Source organism: Canis aureus, chromosome 22 (genome assembly GCF_053574225.1).
Source record: "Canis aureus isolate CA01 chromosome 22, VMU_Caureus_v.1.0, whole genome shotgun sequence".
In the NCBI taxonomy this organism is placed as follows: domain Eukaryota; kingdom Metazoa; phylum Chordata; class Mammalia; order Carnivora; family Canidae; genus Canis; species Canis aureus.
In genome coordinates, this window is record NC_135632.1 from 5,136,517 (window position 1) to 5,149,275 (window position 12,759).

Below are 12,759 nucleotides of genomic sequence, written 5' to 3' on the forward strand. Positions count from 1 at the left end.
CACTGTTCTCTGAAGGGCTTTTGTTATTTCCATAGTTCTACTTTCTGAACTGAAGTGGAAGTGTTTGTTTACCTAGAACAGTTTCCACGTCTTGCATATCTCTATATTTTTGATACTGACCTAATGTAAGCACTGATAAATGTTTTTCAGAGTAACTAATTAATGAACTGAGCCAAATGCTTATTACTTAAGGAAGATTAGTGGCTGAATTAATAAAGAGCATTTTGATTTTCATGCACAATTTTAAAAGTAATTGTATAAAGCTGTAAAAGGAATTACGGGTTTTAGTAGGCACCTTGTTTTGAAATAAGCGAGGAAATTAAAAGGTCTGGTTAAAAGCAATATTATCAGATTTTTATTTTTAAGGAGATAGTTGAAATTAACTGCTTTCCAAGTATGCATGTCATAATTCTTAGCAGAGTTTACTTATATTTCCATGATGTGGCATAGCCTATCACCTGGAAACATAGATTTATGCACACACACATTTTACCTTTAATCTGGTGGTAAAACAGATTGAAGATACTTCCTCTAGTCAAAAGGAAGTTTGTTGTTTTTATTGATAGGTTTGGGCTATTATTTTAAAAGCTAGAAGAAAGAATAGTGGGGAAAAAAACAAGTTTAGATTCACTTGAGTCACTGGGCAAGAATCCGGGAGAAAGGCTGAGCTCACAGCCTTCCAGGGAAGAGATTGGCATTCGCACGCGTGGGTTCTCAGAAGTGCACAGCCAATGGCCAGATGGTGACAGTTTGGGGAGAAGCAGGGCTGTCAGCACTGAGAACATGCAGGTTGCATACAGATGTTCTACGTGGGCTGGGACAGAGGGAAGCCTTGCCTGAACAAAGATAGAACCTCGGTTATGGAGTTGTTTAGAAGCAAGCAATTCACCTAAATAGTGGAGAAAAGAGAAAAAAAATGCTTTATAATATTTAACGTATTAGTCAGTAGCTATAAGATACCGGAAACCATGTCTGAGGTCTTTGAGGTCATAATTCTTGAATTTGAGTAAATGCAGTAAGGACAACGCTGCTTTAGTCAGCTGACTGGAATGCAGCAGAGTGCCTCAGGAGTCTTACAGGTTACAACAACACAAAACAAAACCCCAGACCCATACACTGTATTTCCAGCTTCACTGGATTCCAGTCTGCAAGGCTTCCCATGGGCTCTTCATGCCCCAGCTAGTGATGTAATCGCTCCCGGGAACAAGTACCCTTGGTGCAACGGCGGATTCCAGAGTCCAGAGCATCCTGTCTGGTGCTGCGTGCTTCTTCACCTTACTGTTGTCCTTAATCCTTGCTCTTTGCGCAGGGGCTAAAACATCTATGACCCAAGTGGAAGTCGGCTGGAGAAAGGAAGGGAGCTGAGGGAGAGAAAGAGGGCAGTGAGAGCAAACGGCAGGGTAGTGCTAATCGACTCCTAAAATTATGAAGCTAGAAGGAACCTACGGCTGGCAGAAAACCCCAGGAAAATCTCTGTTAAGCTGGCTCGTCTTGGCTCATTTGAATGATGTTCCCTTTAGATAATTGAATTAGTAGAAACTCTGTGGGCTTAGAATGGTCGTCAGTTCCATTGCGATGTGCGCGTGTAGATGTCAGTTTTAACTAAATTGCAAGTCAGAATAAGGGCTGTGCCATCTAGACTATGCTGGGGGCCCTGACTATCCCCACGGAGCTTCAGAAAAGAGGGTAACTTCCAGTCTTCCTATGAGGTAGCCTGAGGGATCTGGTCGTGGCAGTTCCATAGCCGTTGACAACACAGCTTCATTCATTGGACCGACCTTGAAAGTGCGCTCTCTCTCTCTCTCTCTCTTAACTTCAGAGGGCTGTGGGCCTGGTGAGGTTGGGGGACATGCCCCCTAGCTAGCAAGCCCCCCTTTCATCCCTGTCATACCTGAGGATGGTGAGAGGAAAACTTGCTTACCCAGTAGTATGTCTATGTGTCCCTTGTTTTAGGACAAAACCTATGGGTAAAGAGCCTTACGTAGACCTGTGTCATCTGTTGACTCCTGGCCATTCATGAAAAAGAAATCGGGCGGCTAGGTTGTGAGAAGTGAGGCCAAGCAGCTGTTTCACGACAGGCTTCAGGAGGAAAAGCAAGGGCTTCTGATTGCAGTGTTTCCTGAAGCGAGGCCTTCCCAGGACTCTGGAGTCTGGAGAGTGTGTTGGGATTTGACTTTAGCTCTCCACTGCTTTTGGTCCAGAACAGGTGTAGAGCCAGCTTCCAGTATGCCCAGGCTTGGAGGCAGGAGTGGGACTATTCCTACCTGCCCGCCTAACCTACAGAGAGACTGGGAACCAGGGAAAGAAATCATGGGGCTCTTTATCCAGGGAAGGGAAACGACTGCTAGGTAGACAAGCAGACCACTACAGATGTTAGCTGATTTCCTCCAACACAGTTTTGGATTTAAAAGTCTTTAGAAATTATACTTTTTTTTTCTTTTGTAGGCTTCGACTTTTAAAACCCCTTTTCCATATATTTTCTAATTTTAACCTCACCGTGAGCTCTCTGTTTGAAGAGGCTGTTATAGAGCCCTGATTAAGAGCACGTATGCTGCAGCCAGGGTTCAAAGCTTGTCAGGCTGTATGATCTTTGGTGAATTATTTAGCCCGTTGGTACCACGATTTTCTCATATGTAAAATAAGGATTATATTAGCAAGCTCTTCGTAAGTTGGTGGTGAGGGTTGTATAGATTAGTATGCTCCAAACACACCATGGTACCTGGCTCCTCCTAAACCCTCGGTAGGTGTGAGCTCGTATCAGGAAACCGGAGCCCCTGAGACATGGACTGATTTAGAGGCTAAATTCAACCAAAACCTCAAGGTCACAAGACTAAGAAGTGATGATGTAGGACTTAAATCCTAATTTACTTATGTCAGCTCCAGCTCTCCTTTTCGGCAATGGAACACTGTATGAAGATTTAAATGCACACACAGAGCGAAGAGAGAGAGGCCCACCGCGTTGGTAGAAAATCACAATACATGCCATTGTCTTACAATTATGTGGGAACATTTTGTCTGTGATCACGAGCGTTTTGGGGGGCAGGGACTCTGTCATTGTTTTTCATTTTACCGGAACCAGGTCCATTAGGTGCCTAGCTCTCTGTCTGTATAGATGTTATGGAACAAAAGAATGGAAGAACAATAGAGTGAATGAGTGGACATGCATGATTAGGTAGTAGAGTGACACTCGAAGTCTCATAAATTAAAGCAAAGAGCTCGGAGAGGTTGGTGCAATAATAGGCCCCAAACCATGTCACCGTGCTACTAGGAGGAAAGCACTTGATGCGCAAACTGTCTACCATGGACACAGCTTCAAATGGTGTCCTAAGAGCACTTGTTCTTAGACAATGATACTGAACGGGACTAAAATGTTGGAATTCAGTGTTTCTTCAGTATAGCACCCACCCCTCACCCCCATGCCCCAACCTCATAGGTGTAACGGGTCAGATTTCCTTTTCTCACCTAAGATTTTCTCTTTAATCTGGAGTCCTCCTGGGAGGAGGAGGGGCGGTAGCAGCTATGCTTTAGCAGCCATCTAGCTTTGCACCCAGTTTTCTGTCTCCTTGGTCACTCAGATCCCTGTTGCGGCCTGCTAACACACAAGAAAGGCTTCTGTCATCTACCGTCCCAACCCGACGTCAGATGGAACCACTATTTCCTATCTTTCCATGGCTGGCTCCTTGCAGCAATCACTAGCAGCAAATAAAGATTTGAACTCTGTAAATGAACGATCTGAAACTCAAAATGTGTGTGCACCCCATGGAATTCCCTAGGCTGCCCATCACCCCTTTAATTCACCTTTTTGTTGAAATCAGACCTTATCCTAAATGGCATTTTGATACCAAAGCAGGGGATGGCACGGACACATCCCACTTAGTAAGATGTATGTTACTGGACTATGATTTGTGGATTTGGTTGATTTCTCCCAATTTTACAGTTCCAAATTAATTTAGTTAAGTGTCCCTATTAAACCATAATAACTAAATTTCTGCAGCAATCTGCCTCAGAGATGCGTAGTCGATTTCCCCTCTCTTTGCTCCTCCGCCCTCCCTTCCTCTGGGGCTTAAATTTTGCCCCTTGTTTACGCACTTAGCACTTCAGAAAGCCAGATTTTAAGTTATCACCAGGACCTTCATTTTCAGGCTCATATTCCAACAGCTTAGTCTATAGGATATATTTGCAAGATTTATAGTAATAAGCTTGTGAGTGAGCTCTATAATGCTGAACATAAAAGACTGGGGTCGCAATATGCCACCAACAGTCTGGAGTTATTTTTTATGATAGATACGAGCTCTTTATTAAAGGTAGAGGTATTCATTACAGGTACAACTTTAGCATGGCCCTACTGAGGATTTTAGGATTTCCTCTGCTTTACAATAATTCCATAATTCAATCTGCCTTTTTTTTTTTTCAATGTCATTATCATTTAGGAGGGTGAATGAATTAATTTGAAGGCAAGAACTCAGAATAAGAAGCTGGGAGATGCAACTTTAATTTCTGGTCTTATCGTTGACTCATGTTTTAGCTTAAGGCAACAAGGCCATCACTGTTAGGAGAGGATGGACACCTACAAAGTATAATGGCGGTGGGGGTGGGGGTGGTACTGGTACTATTTTCATACAATGACAAAGCACCTGTTGTTCTATTTTTGAAGGTTAATTTTTATTTAAGTCCTTCGTTCTCTTTTATAAAAAGCAAAAGGAAATAATGCGCTAAGACCCTAATAACGTGCTATGACTTACTATACTATATTAGTGGGCTGTCAGCCCAATGACATCAGTGTGTGTAAATATGTGCGTACGGGGGAGGGGATGGCAAGGTTAGGGGTATGAGTGAGTGAGAGGGCAAAAGAGCAGAGAGGATGGTTTTACAACATCAAGGACAAATCACCTTTTTCAGTTTCTTAAACTGTAAAACAGGAGAAAAGCCCTGAGTCTCTACAGTCATTTGAGGATTTGTCAGCTGATGGTTGATAATGTATTGAGAAAACAATGGGAGACGTACACAAGGGATCGGTTATCCAGCTGGGAACATCTGACTTTCCCAGTGGCTCTCGACCTTTCACGCCTGATAGTGAGAAGAGCTGTCAGTGCTGTCAGGACGCGCACACGCGCACCCCCAACGCTGTTATATAACACCTTTCATATTGAGCCCTCTAAGCTACCAAGTAATCAGGGCAGTTAAAATAACACATTTAAAAAAAAAAAAAAAACAGAAGTCATTTCTCCTCCTTAGATTTATAGTTTTGATAAAATACTATTTGGTTTTTTCAGTCCTTCCAGTATGACTTGGAGAAGGTAATGACAGGTTGCAATTTTGAATCCACTTAGTTTTCTTTCCTCTGAATAATCCTATTTGACAGGCTCCCCTCTGCCCCTTTTTCTTGTCATTAAGAACAGCCTCGGTTTGGTCTGAGTAAAAAAGTAGATTAATTGCATGGCTGTAGGAACACTACTGCTGTGTTCTGAGGGGTAAAGAAGGGGATTTCAGAAAGGGATCTGTCTTTATCGGGAATAAATAGACTTAACAACACCTCTGAGCTCTAAGGTAATAGTCACCCGTTTGGATCATATTAGTGGGATATTACATTTTATGACCTCATTTGCAGTTTGGAATACTGAGCATGATTGTTCAAATCGTTTGGTCAGGATCTCAGTGTTCCCAGAATTCTGTTTTGCCTTATCTTTCTGAAAGCTACGAGAGCAGGGAAAGCTTAGCGTCTTGAAAAGTTGCCATTTTTAATGAAGCATTTAATTTGGACTTGACAAATATTTTAAGACTTTGCACAATTAGGGTGTGTTCCTGCTCGAGAGTTATCGAAGAAGAGGACCATTTCTCACAGGGAAGATACATTTTTTTTTTCCCATTTCAAAAGGAAATTAAGAGAACAGTTTTGAGGTGAATTAGTTGCGTACAGTAGGTGCATGCATTTTAACTATTCCCCCCCCCCAAAAAAAAACTCCCTTTGAGTTTACCCAGCATTTTGGAGAGTTAGGAAGAGGCATGTATTACTCCTGTTGGAAAAAAAAAAAAAAAAAAAAAAGCTATTATGGCATCTAGATGTTAAGTGGCTTGCCAAGATCACTAAGTCAAGCAGTGGGGTTGAGGATAATGCTAGAGGTTTCCTGCCTTCCAGATGGTAGCGGGAGGAGATGAGGCCTATATGTCAGGTGTTTCTAAACGGGAGGAGGGTAGAGAGAGTCCTTCAAGAGCAAGGGCCTCACCTGCTTTCCTCAAAAGGCAGCTGAAATGTGAAGTTCTTGTTTGGGTCCAAGATTGACAGGGAGTTTTTGAATGAAATAATAAGACTACCAGAGAAAATAGGCTGGGATTGACGTCTTGAACAGCAAAGCTTTAGTGCCTGAGTCACAGGAGGAACAGCTTGAGGCCTCTTGGCTGACCTCCCTCATCCTTGAGGACTGAACACTAACGCACCGGAACATCTCACCAACCTTTCTTTTTGAGGGGGCAGGCGGTAGTGGTGCTTTAGGGTGCAATAGAGTTCCTCTCAGACGAACCAAAAGAGTCAGTTCTTCCTAGTGGGGCCTGGAGGGGTGGAGGAGGGAGTGCTCACAGTGAAGCTCAAGGCACTTACAGCTGGCCCGGCCCTCAGTCACTGCCAGAGTCAGGAGCCACCACTGTAGGTCACTCTCTCCTCGAAAGCTGCGGGAATGGAGAACAACCTGGGGCACCTGGTTGTTCAACAACAGGAAGAGAATCCAGGAGGATGAGGAGGGAGGAAGCGTCCCCAAATTACAAGCAACCGAAGCCCTGTGCTGGTGTAGCTAAGCCCATTTTCCCACCTCACAGATTGCCTATCTACCTAGCAACGCAATGGCTAGAGTCCATGTGACCACACCTAATTAGCAAAGATTCCAGGGGTAATTTAGGAGATAGAAAGGGTCTCTCTAAGGTTTGCTGGAAAATCCGACTGTGGCCCTGAAACTTCCATTCAGTGGCTTCCCATTGCCCCTGCAGTTAGGACATTGTCTGCAGGGGGGAAGCAAGTGCAAAGCCTTTACCATGACTTATAAAGTCTGTCCCCTTCCCCACTTAGATATGTCTCCAATCAACGCTCTGTCACCCCCACCCCTCCCCACTTGCATATCCAGAGACTCTCCCCTCTCCAAATTATTTGCAGTTTCCCAAACCTGCCAGGCTCCCTCACTTACCACCGCTCCTTCCTGGGGGTTTCTTTCCCAATCTGTCCTGTTCCCTTACAAATATCAACCAGTTTACCTTTCAAGATTTAGCTCGTTTCATCTCCCCCCATACCGCCTAAGCTGGTCACCACCACACCCAATAAAAATCGACCAATTTACTTTTACACCCCCATTGAGCTCAGTTGATTGTGCCTATTTGTTCCAAGTCTGTCCTTCCTGGCCAGACTCTGAGTGGCCTTGGGGTGGGGCCTGTGTCTTATCTTTCCGTCTCTTGATACTAACACTAGTGTCTCAGTACTTAAATATGTTTGTTGAATGAATGATGATCAATATTCTCTGCTCTGTTCCGTCTTGTTAGATAGGACAGTCTGCAGTTGCAGATTTGTAAGCCATGAGGAATTTGGAAGAATGATAGGGAAGGATTCTGGAAACTCAAAGCCCAACTCTGGTTTTCAGACCAGTTCTTGTCGAGATAGAGCAAATTCACTGCGTGAGAAAATTCAGTGGAAACGTTCTCTCTGCTGATTATAATGAACAACATTGAAGTCAAGTCCTAGCTGTGCTGAATACTAACTGTTTGGAAGCAATTTATTCTTCCTTTTTTTTTTTTTTTTCTTTTTTGGACTATTTTCAACCCAGATAAATATAATCTGGGGAGTTTTTAAAACTATCTGATGCCTGGATCCTACCCTTGGATATTCTGGCTAAATTGGCCTATGGTAGGGCCTGGATTTGGGATTTGTAACTTTGCCAGGTGATTCTAATGTGTGACCAGGCCTGAGAACCACCACTCGAAGAGAACTTCTCCAAGACGAGGGCCTCCATAGCCTCCTCTGTATATTGGCAGTTGTCAACTTTACAATTCCAACTTAAATCTACTGGGCCATCTTCACCTTTACATGTCCAAAAGCAAACACACCCCATGTGCCAAAAATAAATGGCTTCTCCATCCTTCCAATGGCTCACACCAAAATCCTTGCAGCTGAGGAGATAAGGGGTAAATTGAATGGTAGGGGAGGAAGCCAGGTACATTTTGATGGGGCAAGAACATTACTGCAGTAGATGAACCAAGCAAGTGCCATAGGAATTATACAAAGACCTAAAAAGTATTCAAATGGGATTTTTTTATGTGTGAGAGGCCCCCGGAGATATGAGTCAGCAAAGACTTCAAGGAAGAGGTGATGTTTGAGGTTAGTCCTGAAGAACTAACAGCATCCCTGTAGTAGGACTGAGAACATTCCAGATGGAAAAACTATCTTGGCATTAGCACAGAACCATAATGGGGTCAGAAGTGTTCACCAGACTAGCGCTGTCAACTCATGGCAATAATAATAATAATTTCTGACCCAGGGGTCAGAAATAAATCTGGAAAGACAGGACTTTGCAGTTAGGCAGGCCTGAGTTTGGACACTGGTGCTACCACTTGATAACTACCCAACCTGGGGTGAATTACTTAACCACCCTCAGCTTTGGTTTTCTCATTTCTAAACTTGATCTAGTCACAGGGGCACCTGTATGGCATAGTCGGTTGAATGTTCATTTTGGCTCAGGTCATGATCTCAGGGTGGTGAGACTGAGCCCCCACGTTGGGCTCTGCACTCAGTGTGGAGTCTGCTTCAGATTCTCTCTCCCTCTGCCCCTCTCCCTTGTGCTCTGTCTCTCAAATAAATTAAAAAAAAATCATCAGAAAAAAAATCAAATAAAATTGATCTAGTCATGCCTTTCCTGGGATTGTTTTGAGATCTCTGTTCTGTCATAGTTGTTTAGTACATGGTAGGTATTATTATTTTGCAAAGATCTTAAATATCGGGATGAAGAGTTTTTTGTTTCTTGGGTTTTTTTGTTTGTTTGTTTTTGTTTTTTAGCCAGCTAAAGGAAGATTTGCACAAGGTGGCTACAGTTGGAATAATCTGCCAGCAATGTAAAGAGGGCGGGCAGGGGAAGAGGGAGGAGGCAGGAGAGAAGTTAGGAAGCTGTTTTGTGGTCAGCTAGTTGATCAATAATCCTCAGGGTGATGCTACTTGATTGTCAATCAATGACATCAAAGTTTTATTTTTGAGTTTTCAGAATATATGGATCTTGTTTATTTTCTTCCCATTGGATTTTTCTGCCAGTGAGTAAAAGGAAAATCAGCAGAAGTTCAATCAACTGATGTTACCATAAACAAAAGAGGGACTTAAATATCCGGGGTTAATGTGTGAATATAAGCATCTTTGAAAGATTTGGATAGAGCAGGCTAGAACCAACCACTTGGATTTAATATTTTACGGAGAGAATATGTTCTGCTAATTCTTCCTTTTGTTCCAATGATACAGCTGAGTCACTATGGTGTTCCAAGAACTTCTGTATAAATACTTTTCTTTCTTCCTTTCTTCTTATATTTTATTCATTTGGGAGAGAGACAGAGAACACGAGCAGAGGGAGCAGCAGACTCCGCTGAGCCGGGAGCCAGACATGGGCTCGATCCCAGGACCCTGAGATCATGACCTAGGCTGAGGGCAGACACTTAACCATCTGAGCCACCCAGGTGCCCTTATAAACACTTTCCTATCGGTTAATTTAAAAAGGCGGGAGGGCGGGGCTCATTCAGAGTCAGAAGATTTGCCACTGACCCGCCACATAGGACCTTGGCCAAGTCACTTAATTTTCCTGAACCACAGATTCCACACCTGTAATTTTGGAAAGGTAATTTATTTCCTGCCTTGTTTCAGGGTTATTGTTAAGATCAAATGAAGTAACCGACATAAAAATGCTGATGTTTTATAAGGCACAAAATGCAAAGGATTATTATACAGACCAATCTACATCCATATCAATTAGGCCCAATCATTATAAACACTATTCGAAACGTTCCTGCTTTGTTTCCTTCTGTGACCTTTGAAGATCTGCTGGATTTGTCTTTGCAGTTGGTGAGTTATTTTACTTCCATACGTTGACCACAGTTAACCTCCCATTCTGGGTCAGATTCCCAAGGTGCAATTTCAAACTAAATTGTCATCTCATCATTTTGAATTTGTGCTGTTTGCCCTCCCCTGTGTTTTGGGATAAGTACGGGACGGTTTGGTTTCCGACTTCAGTTATTTCATTAAGGGCCGTTCTGGAGGAGGAAAAGTTATTTTTCGGTCATTTAATGAAACAACATCTTGTCCAGCAAATTCTGTCTCATTAAGGGCTGTGCTGTAGACTCCAGGGATGACTTAAGAGACTGAGTCAGCATCTTTGTCTTGTGATGCATCAGAAGATGTGTTAGTTCCCCTAGGGAGGAAGAAGAGAAATTGAAAATAAAATCTTATTCCACCCCCCCCCCCTCCTTTTTGGTCAATTTCCCATTTTTGTCAACAAGATGAGGCAGTTACTTCTGAAATATAGACACACAGATGAGAAAATATGTGTAATGACTTAATAAGAGGGGAGACTTGCATAATGAAACTGAAATTCAATGCATTTTAAGGAAAGAGAAAGCATTCCAACTAAGTTTCTGGCAGATAATAATGAGGGAAGAAATCGAAAACAGTTGAGGCTCTGAAGTCACACTTCTGTTGATACATATGGCGTTAATGGATTTTGAGCTTTTCTGCCTCCTGGTAACCAGATGGTTTTATACTTAGTCTAAAACTAGGGGTTAGAAGGCTTGGGGGAAAAAAAGCAATGACCTTTCATCTCAAGTTTAGTTTTGGGCCTGATGATTTGTGGATTTCACCCTGTCAGAGACTGAAGACAACGAACTTTCCGAACACGCATTCTCATGCTCACTACCCTTTAAGATGCTTAAACACTGACTGGGGTTAGTAAATCGCACTTGATCCTCAGGGTGACATGTCTGTATCTGTATCTGTGTCTACATCTGTATCTACATATCTATATCCTCCCCCCCCACCCGCCCCGTCCCCTGGCTGAAGCTAAGTTTTAGAACAGTTGCTTCTCTTCTCCTGAGCAAAAGGTTAAATCAGAGAATTGTTATCTCCCACTGGATTGCCTGCTGAAGTGTGCAAGATGCAAACAATAACAGGACACTAAAAATACCAGTTCCTGACAGGTTAACCAGAAAGTAATATTCCTGTAAGTAATTAGGCTGCCATGGAACTAAGTTAATAAGCTTTCCCCAAGCCTCCCGCCGCACACGCGTATTTTATTACAAAAATACTGGGCTCATTCCAAATCCTAACTAACTTAATTTAAAACTGTGAGTTTTATACAGCGAGTATATATATATATATATATATATATATATATACTTTAAGTTAACTAGCCGTTGTACCATCAGCTCATACATTTTATGAATGGAAACAGCACTTCTAATTGATAAGCATGGCAAGCTTATAAAAAGAAGCTTAAACAACAGTGACACTCTGGGAAACAAACGTAACCATTTTACTACTTCCCAGAACTAGCCTGTTTAGAAAAGATACAAGAAAATTACAGATTTCTGCATTCAAGGCTCATGGCTGGAAGCTGAAGTACACGTGAAAGTCAAGGAGGAGCTGATCCTTTCCTTTCGATGGGTCAGAAGTGCTAGGAGCAAACTAAGGGGAGGGTGTGGGCCAAATAAAACCTGGAGGATCCCATCAATAATCACATTCTCACGTGGGTTCCCTGGGTCCCAGGATGCCAGGACTCTTTCAACACCGAACACAATGATGGAGAGGGAATTCCATATAAAGAAGGAACTCTCACCTTCTTTACAGTTTAGTGTTTATAAAACACCCTGGAGAGAATGCATGCTAGTATATAATACCCTACTTGATTGAGTAAAGTTATGTGAATCAAGAGAAGATTGGATGGGTATGATATATTAAGAGGAAAACAGCATGTGCAGTACAATTCATTTTTTTGTGACAAATAGTTCTCTAAATCTACACAAGAAAGACTGCAACATGACATTCCAACAAATAGTGAGGTGGAGGGAATACAGATGATTTTCATTTTCTTCTGACTTAATCTGTATTTTCAAACAATAATATATTATTTTGAGAATAAGAGAGTTCTTAAAAATGACTTATGGGAAGAAAACTTCAATTTATGAAAGCATGGGGCAATAATTATTACTTAGACTAGTAAATCTCTAAACATAAGGGAATAGAAAGCAATTAAAATATAGACATAAAGAAACAGTATTTATATTTCCTTTCATACCCTGGAACAATACATATTTGAGAAGTGAAATGTTTAGTTGGGCTCCACACTCAATGTGGAGTCTGCTAAAGTTTCTCTCTCCCTCTCCCTCTGTTTGCCCCACCCTAAAATAAATACATAAATCTTTGAACAAAAAAGAAAAAGTTCAGCATATATTACTAATATAAAACATAAAAATCCTTCTCTGTCTCAAAGGATTTTATAGAAAAATAAATGGACGATGTTCACGAAGGGCCATTGGTATGAATCTCTGGGTGATGGGATTAAGAGGTGATTTTATTTTTAATGTTTTGAGTTTAATATGTTCTCTTTTAAGTTTTAATATATTCTTAAATCGTTAAAACACACATAGATGTTTTCTAAGAAGAAAAAGGTCGTAATAATATCATTATAAAAATGAGGAAAGTCTATGTAGGTCTGCCAAAACAGAGCAGAGAGTTAACAAGAACATGCCAACAGTAGG